Source organism: Rhipicephalus sanguineus, chromosome 8, assembly GCF_013339695.2.
Source record: "Rhipicephalus sanguineus isolate Rsan-2018 chromosome 8, BIME_Rsan_1.4, whole genome shotgun sequence".
NCBI classification, from domain to species: Eukaryota; Metazoa; Arthropoda; class Arachnida; order Ixodida; family Ixodidae; genus Rhipicephalus; species Rhipicephalus sanguineus.
Window position 1 is genome coordinate 146,921,687 of NC_051183.1, and position 12,194 is coordinate 146,933,880.

At 46.3% G+C, this 12,194-nt stretch overlaps 1 protein-coding gene across 1 annotated transcript in view; it reads left to right on the forward strand.

Annotated features, from left to right (window-relative positions):
- LOC119402385 (uncharacterized) overlaps positions 1–12,194 on the forward strand; it is a 736,276-nt gene that overhangs the window by 635,678 nt on the left and 88,404 nt on the right. The window lies entirely within an intron of this gene.

Genomic DNA, 12,194 nt, shown 5'->3' on the forward strand with positions numbered 1-12,194 from the left:
ATCACCTCGTGTCGTGTACGCCTGACGTCATGCACCAAAAGCGCTTGCGACGCCGCGTCGCTGTGACACCTGTGATGGAAGTGCAAAATAGCATCTGCAAGCCGAGAACATCTCGGCCACTCCAAACATGCCAGCGCCTCACAATTCAAAAGTTTGTGTTTATGAGCACTTACTCAAAAATATGCATATTTTTTGTTTCGATAGTTTGCCCCTAGGCATCAAAAATATGGTGTCAGGGATAAATAACAGATTTTATTTGTGCAGAAACTCTAGCAGTGAATGATGATGTGGCCCATGCATACAACGATAAAGTTCGGGTGGTCTTTTCCAGAGAAATTATGTTTAAACAGCAACTGCGAATGTGTTTTTCATTTGCTTAAACGCACATTTCTCTTCAAAGTCTGCTGCCTATATCTCGCTCCGAACTTCGAAGTGCTTATTATAGCAATGACAATCATACACACAGTTGTATTTTTTACCGTCTTAGCACAGGGTTACTGGTGAAGCGAAATAAAAAGAATGTCCTGGCAAGCAAGCGCGGGTAACGTAACAAAGCACAGCTGGCGCTGCTTCGTCTGTTTGATTTTTGTAGCTTCTGCTCATAGCACTTTTGGTACAGGGCTCCTTTGTTAGGTTAGGTTAGGTTAGGCTACGCTAGGTTTGGCCTGATTCGGAATCCTTTCACTGCGTTACGTATTCTGTATGTTTTACTTGACATTCATTGATTAAATAGTATATGAAACGGTTGTTCTTGTATTGGTGTTAGCACTCTGATCCAAAAACACTTTACTGGGGCTGGCTACAAGTACGATCTTCGATGCATTAGATGTATAAACACCAACTCTGTGTGTGTGTGTGTGTGTGTGTGCGTGTGCGTGTGTGTGTGTGTGTGTGTGTGTGTGTTTGTTCCTGAGTGTTTTGTCTTTTTGCGCTGTTAATAGTTTCATACGCATGAAACAACTCGCCCAAGCATCTGTTTCAGCAAATGTACGGTTCGACGGCTTCTCATCCTGTCCAAGGGCTTGATGGTTTTTTTACATACTGAATGATCACGAGTGGTGTAAATGAAACCAAACTATGTTCTATAGCGTTGGCTGGTATAGTGTAGGTGGCACTCTGGATCAATGATAGCTTCATTATACATGAGAGTGTACTTTCAATGTAGTCCATTACAGAAAAGACAACATAAGTGCATGTGTCTAATTCTGAATGCGTCGCAGCATTGCAGGTTGGCACTCTTCTTAAGAACTGTTTAAGTGTCTGTACTTCGAAAGCAAAACGTCATCCGCTGTTAAAAGAAATACTTGATTAGAGAACACCTTTTAAAATGGTACTTCAGCAGCATTTACGAACTACCTACTTTAGAGGTTCTGTCTGGCGACAGGTCTCTTTGTTATATACTTTACCACTGTCGAGTAAGATGCTTCGTAAACTAGTTGGCCTCATTTCAAATAAATGTAGCTATTCAGAGGTTGCTGATGTTTGTGTGGCGCTGGCTCTTCTCTTACATCATAATCTACACACATATTGAAAGTCTGAGTACTACGACAGAAATGATTACGCAGTGGAAAAGTACGCATAGCTTCCTTTTCTTTCGCGTTGCTTTCCATCGTGATAATCAATCTACTTCGTTGTATTCTTCTCACCTCCGTATAAACAACCTGCTCACTCGTCATATTTTCTAGCCTGTCTTGCGCTCTCCTATTTATTTAGAATTATTTTGCGTCCCCTATACAACTGATAATTTGCTTTTTTAGTTTTATGTGATTAAACCTACCTTGTGCGAGCTGACACCATCACAGGCCTTCGAGTTTACCCATTTCTTTACGTCACGCCGTTTTCTGTCGTCCGCAGTGACATTTCCTATCTGTTGTCGCCCGTTATGTATATCTAACAAAGCAACAGCGTCTTCACTTAGGATTACATGCCCTGCTGATCTCCATCTGTAGCTCCAAACGGTAAGTAAAATGTCCCCGCCCCCCCCCCCCCATTCTCACCCTCGCTTGATTGGTATACCAGCCTTCCTTTCTCGTGAGGCTCAGCATCTCGCTTTCTTTCTTCAAATCAGCTGTGCGTAGTCTTCATGCAAACAGTTATTAAGGCGAAAGCCTTAGCTGCCTCATCAAATGCAAAGAGTGACTGTCGGCGTTGGCGTCAACACGAGTGACCCAAAACAACCATCTAATCATATCGTGGTTTTGGGACGTTAAACCCCAGTTATTATTATTATTACAAAACAACCATCATCATGTGATGAAGTTACCCCATGAGGTCACCACGACTTCAAATGTTGCCAAAATTTGTGACCTCATCATCGCGTCATCATTAAGTCGCTATGGCGTCGCATAACGGTACGTCACATGATGGCGTCATCACATGGCATCGTGGCTTGGTCAAACATAGGCCGATCCCGGAGGCACTGCAAGACCACGCTCGGTGAAGAAAGCTTTTGAGGGGGATTAATACTCTGAGAAGAAAAAGAAGGCTTTCGCCTTCGAGTCGTTTTATGTAAATGCGTAAGAAACCTTGTGACTTTTTTCTGCGTGCCCTCTCTCGCAGAACCTTCGGACCCTCTCTCTTTATATTCTGTTCTCGCTTCTCCACTCTGTAGCAAATGGCGGCCGCATACGCACCGAAGGGAAATTCACGGTCACGCACACGTAGGAAGAGTGCCGCACTTCTAGAGAAACGACATAACAAACAGCCATTGCGAATTTCGAGTGATGTTTTCTTATTCGTCAAGTTTCCTATCTCTGCTGCGTGCATTTTGTTCTGCCATGTCAACGAGTCATTGAAAACGATGTGTGGCCGCAAGGTGGCGTGCGCGTTGGTTTTGAGTTACTTTTCGTTCCTCTTTCTTTGTTAAAAGCATGTGCACTATTCTGCAAACACATCGGGTGATCTAACTCACATTTTCAATGTAGGTTCTACCAAGCAGTGTTCCAGCTGTCCTGAATCACAACACACTAGATCCGTAGGTTTGCTCTGTGAAAGCTTTTCAGTCTCTCGCGAAGGCGTGCCTCTAGTGGCATTGACGTACCTGTTTTCGCTCCAGGAGTGCCTGCCCGTAGGCAATTCCTCGCGCCCCTTCCTGTACATTCGCAGCGAAGCAGAAAATAAAGGAAACGAAATTTTCGCTTTGCCCAGGGAGTGTGTCCGAGGCATCGTGGCTTTCCTACAGCGTTAGAATGCGCAAGCACTCACGCGTTCTGCTTGTGAATTCTATACGCGCTCGCAGGCACCTTCGCTCCCGTTGCATGCCTAAGCGGTTTCTGGCAGCTGTATTTGAATGCACGGAGCGCTGCGAAACAAGATAATGGTCCGATGCAGTCCACCAATTCAGCCATTGCCACGGGACGGGACACGTGACTTTGTCCACAGGTGAGGGCAAACTGTATTCTGCCCAAATACGACTGGAAAGTGCTGACTAGGCCTTGTTAAGATGTGCGTAAAACTGTAATGATAATATAACTTTTCGATGAGCCAGGCAAACCACCCTGCCTCTCACGGTATTATAAAGACTGCGCCCTGTTTATTGTATAACTGTCTCGCCGTTCTAACGGCGCCCAAGCGTAATTGACTCGCGACGGCCAAAACGAATCTGTCGTCCCACCGTACAAGCGCCGCGCTTGGTCTCGCCTCGCAGAAAATGCACTGACGATTCTAATTTAGGAAAGTGGCTTACCGCGTTAGTGGCCGAAATTGGATGGTAAACCATAACAAGTCACTGTATAATTCAGAACAAAGCACTGCTGCTCGCATTCACACTTCCCAATTTTCCTTTTCGGGAAATGAAGACATCTGACAGAACTCCAGGACGGCACGATCTGTCGAGTTGAGGCACATTTTGTGCTCTTCCTCAATTCCCCGCTGTGGATGAGGCAATATTTTTTACTCGTTTATAGTAAATTTGTTGTTTTTTCTTTCCTTCTTTACATGGACATTGGCTTCTCAGGTTCTCAGTAGAATTACAGTGGCGGGGACTGAATAACTTCCTATTGTTGCTGTTGTTGTTTTCGTTTTGTTGTCTCTTTATTTATTGTTCGAACAGTGTTCGTCTTATTGTCCAGACGTCTCTGAAACGCTCTCTCGCAGAAGCTCGCTGCTTCTAGATAACCTGACAACACTGTGTCCTCGACGTTCACGTCTAGAAATGTGGGCCGGCAGAACGGACGCACGTAGAAAGAAATAGGTAAACAATTCGGACCCGAAGCGACAGGCGGCACCTGTCAGGCGCACTTCGATACGGGAGTCGCGCTGTTGGCGTTAAGAATGCCGGTCTCGTCTCGACCTTAGGACAGGATAACAAGCTCGCTAGGCAGTGACGTCTCTTGCACTGCAAAAAAAAAAAATTTACCAAACAGCGCTTTCTCGTCGCACTGTTCCTGTATTGTGCTGAAAGTAGATGAAATGTAACATCAGGAACGCCTTGCACGATGAACCACAACAAAACAAAAATGTATCCTAACCGACGCACCACCAGTGGCTTATTGCGTACTGCGGTAGGAGGTTACGTGGCGCATAGCTATATCCTGATTTCAACACACTATCGTTCTCATTTTTCATAAGCGCCTTAAGTAAGAAAAACATTCATGATAACATTGTTGGCAAAGAATAATATGCTCCCCTTAGTAATATTTATATTAAATAATAGTTTCGAAAAGTTTCACACAAAGAAAATATCACCCTCAACAAAGCTTGTCCGACATTCGCTTCACTTAGTAAATGTAAGTTGCTAAATAATACTGCATGATTTACCATTACTCTAAGGAAATGTACTCGCTCGCCACTTGCAGGGCTTGATGAGCTACGCTAGGCAAGCGATAAGAGACGGAATGTGCTTGACGATTTGCGCTCGTCAACGTATACGTGACCTTCGCTGGCTCCTTGTTTTTAGTGGAGAGGTATCTACTCTGCCGAGTTGGCGACGAACTACGCAGTCACCAGATGCATGCACTCGCGAAAATCTAACCAGAATGCCGGAACAATCAGGTTGCTTTCCGTAACCGCAGCAGTGGTGAAACAGTAGAGCACCCACCGTCACCGAGGAACGTCCTGGGTTAAATTCCTCGTGCCGCCGGAATCACATCGCTTACAGGCAGAGATGTACACCTACCACAGTCTCGGTTGCCTGACGCTTCCCATGTCATCAACACTTCACTGGCTCCGTCAAGATCGGCGATGGTCTATGGCCGCGCTGTGTCCCAACCGCAGCCTTGGGGAAACGTTGCAACATCCTCCGCCATACTGGGGGAGACAGAGAACTGCCGCTGCCGGGTACCTATCCACAAAGCAGTTACAAGCGTGCTTCCGTACTGGTGTTCCGTGGAACGAAGTTCGATGACACTTAGGGGGACTCGCACTCTGCAGTGAGTTGGTGGCACGGAACCACGGAACCTAAAAATAGTCACATATTTTTTCCACATCATACGTCGATACTACACATTACTGAAAACTGACATTTCACTTGACTAGCAAGGAGTGAGCGTCCAAGAGAGTCTGATATGAAGGAGAAAGCCTTAGATGCCTTAAGGGCTTGAGAGCCTTTCTGTCAAGAAGAGAACAGCGCGGAATTCTGAACGTCGACAAATCGAAGAGGAAAGGCGCAAGACAAGCGCTGGTTATCAACTGGAAGTCTATGGGGAAATGTAACACTTATGCATGCATATTACTTCCAACTGCTCATCCGCACTTATGATCACGTGCTCGGAACGCTCATACCATCTCAGAGCTAACAGGTACACTTGCATGTGCTTGCATACTATGAATTATCAAGAAACAGAAGCGCTTTAATCATGAAGAGATAATGAGGCTTGGCCGACGCGTTCCGCTATTTTTTTTTGCTGTTTTCTTCCTCTTCGTTTCTTGCGCGTTCAAAATTCTGCTCTTTTCTTGACAAGTTGACTGATCACCGACTCGCCCAAATGTACGTCCTTCTGAGAGCGTGGTAGTGACAAAGCGACTTGAAGCGTTCAAAAGGTTATAGCTCCGAAAGACTTTGCTCTGACGTTATCTCTCAAAAGTAAAATGTTCCTGGATGAACAAAATGCTGCCTTCCACAAGCAGCTTTAGTTCAAAACAAGCAAGGAATGGCGAGATGAAAGAAGGAAGGGACACAAAAGGGAGAAGGCAGGGAGGTTAACCAGACAGCAGTCCGGTTGGCTACCCTACGCCGGGGTAAAGGGAAGGGGAGTGGAAAGATGGGAGAGACAGAGAGAAAGAGAGGGGGAGTGAGAAAAGAAGGGAAATGATCAATAAATGAGCTGACACGTATGTGGCGGTGGCACCGTACAACAGTCATGGGCGTTCACAAAGGCCCGTAGTCCTTAAGACGCACAAAAGTGCTTTAACTGCCTTGTGGGCCGCCGAGGCGAGATGAAGCAATTTGAAATAGGATATGTTCTAAATGCATGATCACTAATTACGCGATATCCAATTTAGCGAATGCCTTATGACACGGCGAGCTCGCCTTCTGTTTCGCATTCTTTTTAGACGGAAGCACGCAGTAATTGGTTTATTGTGGAAGCAAGAACGCAGCAATAATAAAAATTAATGCCTCGCCCCTCTCGTCCAACTGAGAAAGAACGCTTTCGGAAAACGTTCTTGTGCAATGCCGAATCACTCAGAAGTAAAACATAGAAAACGCGAAACCGCGCCAATTTTTCCGGCACAGCTTTTTTGTTTCTGTCGTTAAGCGTGAGCCTTTAGCGATACAAAGTGTTAAAAAAGTTAAAACGAAAAAAAAGTAAGCGGGAGCGAGACAAAGTGTTAAAAAAGTTTAAACGAAAAAAAAGTAAGCGGGAGCTGAACCATTCAGTGGGGTTTCCATCTTTTTTTCATTTTTTTCCAGACCACTTATTTATCACGACAAAAGAACGAAACGTTCTCACGGCAAGAACGTCATTCTGCCTCCGTTTCGACTCAACGGTTGGCTCCCGTCACTGCCTTTATATAATTGGCATTTCTTTTTTTGTTTTGTTTTCTTCCTTCGTGCCTTTGAAGCGTAAAAGCGGCTTCAACGCACCGAGTTCTATTCATGCGCGCTCCGTCTCTTTCTCGAGAGGTGCGCGGTCATTCCTATTGCTGTACGTTCTTTTTGGAACGTTTTGTATTCCGTGCACTCCGCGCATTTTTGTTTTATATTTACAAAACCTAAACCCAGCTTTTATTTCACGCTGAGCCGAGTCGCCGCGCGAATGAAAGCTTCTAACCTAGCGTTCTTAATATTTCTTTTACGTCCAATAAGCCTCCCATTGCCCTGAAGGCATCGTGACAATTTTTTCTTCTACATTGCTGCTTTCGTTTTTTTTTCGAGCAGCCTAGGATCGAACGCGTCTGTCACTCCATCGTATTTGCACCTATTCTTCTGCGCTGCGAATTCCTTTACACTCGAACACTTCATTTCGCTTGCTTCGGCGCATTCCGTCGCGTTCTTTGAAAACCCAATTGCGAATCCTCCCGCAGGTTGAGAATGAAGACATTTTTTTTTTTCCGAGAGTGCTTTGTCGTTCCTTCAACGTAGACTTTTCTGGATTTTTTTTTTGGGGGGGGGGGGGGGTCGTGAAAGTGGAAGCCAGTTCTACGCTGTTTGTTTGCAGATTTGTTTACGCTCGTGTTCCAGAAAACACTCCACAACTCCGTTTGGAGTGTTGCGTTACGCTCAAGAGGAGTCCCACTTCTCGCTATATACGGAGTCGACCTCCAGCTGCGACTGCGACTGTTACGGTCTATTCAAACGCTCTTTCTGGGGTCGCATTTTTTTTTTTTTAGCAGCACCTCTCTTATATTCATCCGTGATATGAAGGAGCGCTTCTATCCCTTCCAAGCGGCTCCTGACATTTTGGGCACGTGGAGGACTCCGCGCAATCAATTTTCCTCCTTAGATGTCAGATAAAGAGGTGCCCCGGGAAGTTTGCCGCGCTTTCCGCATTCCCAATTCGGAAAGTGACTCTAGACGTTTTTGAAATAATTTCGCCCTTGTGTTGAATTTTGTGACGCATGATGGTATAGATCAGTGGTTCTCAAATGGTGGTCCGTGGAACCCAGGTGTCCCGCAAAGCCATTTTTTGGGGTCCGCGAAACTCATCTCTGAAAAAAAAGAAACTAAAAAATACGCATCTTTTGGAGACACAATATGTCCCGTGAGAAGGGCCCCTTCTGATTTTTTGGCATGCTTCACCGCAAAACACGCTGCATTGCGGCGGAGCTCACATATGTTTCCTTTTCCCCATGAGATGATTTGTGAAGCTTGCGCTGAAGGTTTCTACAAAATATGCACGCAAGCGTACTTTTTATTGCATATTTGAAAAGCAAACATAGCTAGGAACAGGTTGAATGTGGCTGCAGACCGCGCAAGGTATTGACAAGCTGTTGAGATCGAATTGGCGTGATACTTTATTTTGACCATTCTTTGCCAGGGAGAAATAAAAAGCACCTATTTCACGCTGTATGGTGTGTCAATTTATGACATGCCGCCTTTTCTCTCGCTGCAAGTGGTCCCTAATCACTTCCATCAGTCCCCAAGGGGTCCCCGAAACAACCATAACTGAGGTCCACCGATATAGAGTTCTAAGAAGCTGTTTTCCGACGCCTCTAGGATTTCAACTCTGTGACCTAATACGATGAAGTACGATCTATCACCGAAAATTCTGATCCCATACCGTCAGCGGCGTGGCAAGGGCTGCTGGTGTGCATGTCATGCACGGCCGGACTGGTAGCGTTCCACCGGCGCCCCAACTGTCGTAATGCAGTGTGCGAGAGCAGACGATGCAGCATTGCCTCGGTCTCACTCGCGCGCGTCACAGCCCCGCCTCGCGAATGAGCTTATGTGAGGCGTCGTTTTACACCGTCTCCCCATGAGGAGGCGGAAGAAAGTTTGAGTAGATGAAAAGGCAGTATTGTTGAGAGTCTCTCCCTCTCCGAGCGAGGCTCTCTCTCGCCACTCTCGGCGACGCGCAGCGCTATGCCCCTTTCTTCCGAGCCTCAATATCGTCCATCAGGACACGTGACCTCCGTGAGGCATATTACTACTACTACAACAACAACTACTACTACTACTACTACTACTACTACTACTACTACTACTACTACTTCTACTACTACTACTACTACTACTACTACTACTACTACTACTGCTACTACTACGACGACGACGACGACGAGGACGACGACCACGACGTCGAAGATGACGGCAGAAGGTAAATTAAGACAGATTTGCTGTCAAATGACAGCCGTAGCTCTTAGATAACAAATTGGAAAAATTGGAATATATGCCAGATATGCGCACTTGAACATGTATATTATAAAGAAGAAAATGTTATACGGAAGGCAGGGAGACTAACTGGAGCATAAATATCCAGTATGCTAACGTGCACTGGGAAACGATTAGCAGTTGCACAGTTGCAGAAAGGCACTAAATACAACAAGAGAAGGAGATCGGTCTCTGGACGTGTCTTTCCAAATACGGTTTACGCGAACATTTCTGAACGACGGAGATACAAAGCTGTGCCTGCCATTGAGGAAGACAAAGTTGGTCGTGTCTGAGAAGAGTCCGATAGTCTTTGTGCTAGCCCAAGTGCCGCGTAGCTGCTTCTTAATATATCTAAACGTAGCCTTCAGTCTGTGCCTTCTCCGTAACATATTGGTAATAGTGCTGGGTACCGATAGAATAACATCATTCTCTTCAGGGTGGAAGATGCGGCGATAACGAGTGACGTCGTGATGTAAGTAATTGGCGAAACGTGACGCCAGTAGGCGAACATCGCCGACCTTCGATAATAACGCGCAGCCAAAAATCGCGGCGCTGTTCTTCCGCTATAATATTAAAAAAACCCCAGAGAGAGAAGAAACGTAACTGACGGTATCATTGCGAAGGCCATGGTATCACGATGAGCGCCATCGGCCTTAACAGGGTAACGCCAGAGCTGATCCGACTCCTTGTGCAGGCGGCCGGTCTTGAAGACGATCGTATACGCAAATTACTGCCGGTTCGGTGCTTAGCTAAGAAGTCCTCTCGCAGCATGTTTCAGTAATGGGCATGAGCAAGGCAACGCGCTGAGGTCCGTCACTGCTGAAAATCGCCCCCCCCCCCCCGCATAAGTACGTCCTCGACGTCACCACTAACCCAAACTAAAGCTAAATTATTACGCTAGGAGATGCAATGGTTGAGTTTGGTACTGCTGTAAAGTAGCTTCGTGATAGTTGCGCGCTGACTACCGCTCGTGACAGATCGCACACCACAGAGCGGCCCCTCGCAAGCTCCATGCGCAAGGGCCCGCTCCCGACCTTTCTGCACACACATATGTTACCGCACCATACTCAAGTAACCAGTCCTGTAGGCGAGTGTTTCAAGATGCTTAGTTCTCCAGGACTGGTAGGCAGCAAGCGCGAGTATCGCTGCCGATGACGGTGCGGTCCAGGTTGGTGCTCGTACGAGCTGACGGGAGCTCTGGAACGCCTCCTGCGCATCGTCCGTTGTCAGCTCCCCGGTGGCCGCTAAGAGGGCGATGGAGGAGACGCACCGCGGCATAAGCAGATCCCTTTCCCCGTTGCTCCTCCATCTGGAGTAGCGAGCGGCGCTTTAGAACTAGTGTCGCCAGCTTATCTGCCAGCGATTCTTGTGTAGGCTACTCGATGAACGTGGCCTGACTGTATGCGTGGTGTGAGTCTTCAGCTCAACCTTTTAGACTGTTACTGGGTATATACGAGCTCACTCGCTTTGTTGCTGGACCTTTCGAACGCGTTCCTTTAACGCGCTTATCATTCAAAAAAGGGCGATCCGTATAGCGGCTTCTCCGCTTTCGTCCCTTTTTTACTTACATGGTGTCTGAATTACTGCAATTGTTCGAACTGGCAGAGCACCCACCTTTCGTTTGCGTTCCTTTTGCATTCTCAGCCTTGAGGCCGCACATTTGGTAGGCATCTTCATGCCATGAGTTAGTCTTGGCCAGGGTGTCGGAACGAAATATTTTAGGGGCGAAGCTCCTTAAGGCGGCACCCGTTCGTCCCTCGTAGTCGTAGTCGTAGTAGTCGTAGTGCGTAACCAGTCTTACGCTTTGACCTCCAAGGTGGTGCCGGTGGGAGATTTTTCCTGTGCGTTGTTGAACAATAAAAGATTCGCAGCGTGCGCGTTAACTAAAAGCCGAATTCTTCTGTCTCTCATTCCCCATTAGCAGCCATTGGCATGTTCCAGTAGGAAACGTTAGCAGAAGTAGAAGTGTAAGTGTTAGCTAAAAGCCGACTTCTTCTGTCTCTCATTCCCATTAGCAGCCATTGTTTACCTCCAAGGTAGTGCCTGGTGAGATTTCTCCTGTGCGTGATTAAACAATAAAAATTTTGTTCAAAACGCCGTTGATTGATGAAATAAACTAACGAAAGACGCCAGATGTTTTGTAAAAGCAAAACGAAAGAACGCCAGATGTTTCTAAAGCAAAACGAAAAGACGCCAGCTGCTTAACGAAAGACGTCAGATGTTTTCTAAAGCAATGGTTTTCTAAACAATGAAAATTCACAGCGTACATGTAAAATTAAAGTGAGCTGCAAGTCGTCATAACTCATCGAACCTTTAGTATAAACGCGCCCGATCTCACGTCGGTGATGATGTACTGGGCAGAATTCACGGAAGATTCACGGTTTACCGATGAACCTCCGCAGCTTCGCCCACTCATCATCATTCACTCCGTGGATATGCTGTGATTTTTTCGTTTCGGTTTTAGTTTCGTTCCACCGCAAAAAGTTCCGTTCCGTTTCTGTTCCGGAACGAAAAAAAAAAATGTTCCGTAACGGTTCGTAACGTTTTTTTTTTATGGAAACATTTGAAGTTAAGGTAATCATAACGAACATTGGATTTGTGATGTAGTTACATGCCCTGCTCTTAGGAAAGTGGGACAAGGGTAAAATACATTCTTCAGAGGAGCGGAAGTAACTGTACCACGAATTTCTACCAACTAGCACAAACCAGTATTAATTTAGTATTTATTTTCCCAAAAGACAAATACGAATTTTTTAGTGGGCTCAATGCTTTGTGTCAAGGGAGTGAGCACGATCTCAGAAGCAGCACGTCATTGAGTGTACTCTCCGATGTGCGAGACCGCTGTTCTCATAAAAAGATCGCCAGGCCTGCGCGACACACGCAGCACAGTCACAACGAAAGCTGGAAGAGCGGACTTTGTAGAGCCCGCTGGAGAGTCTCTTGG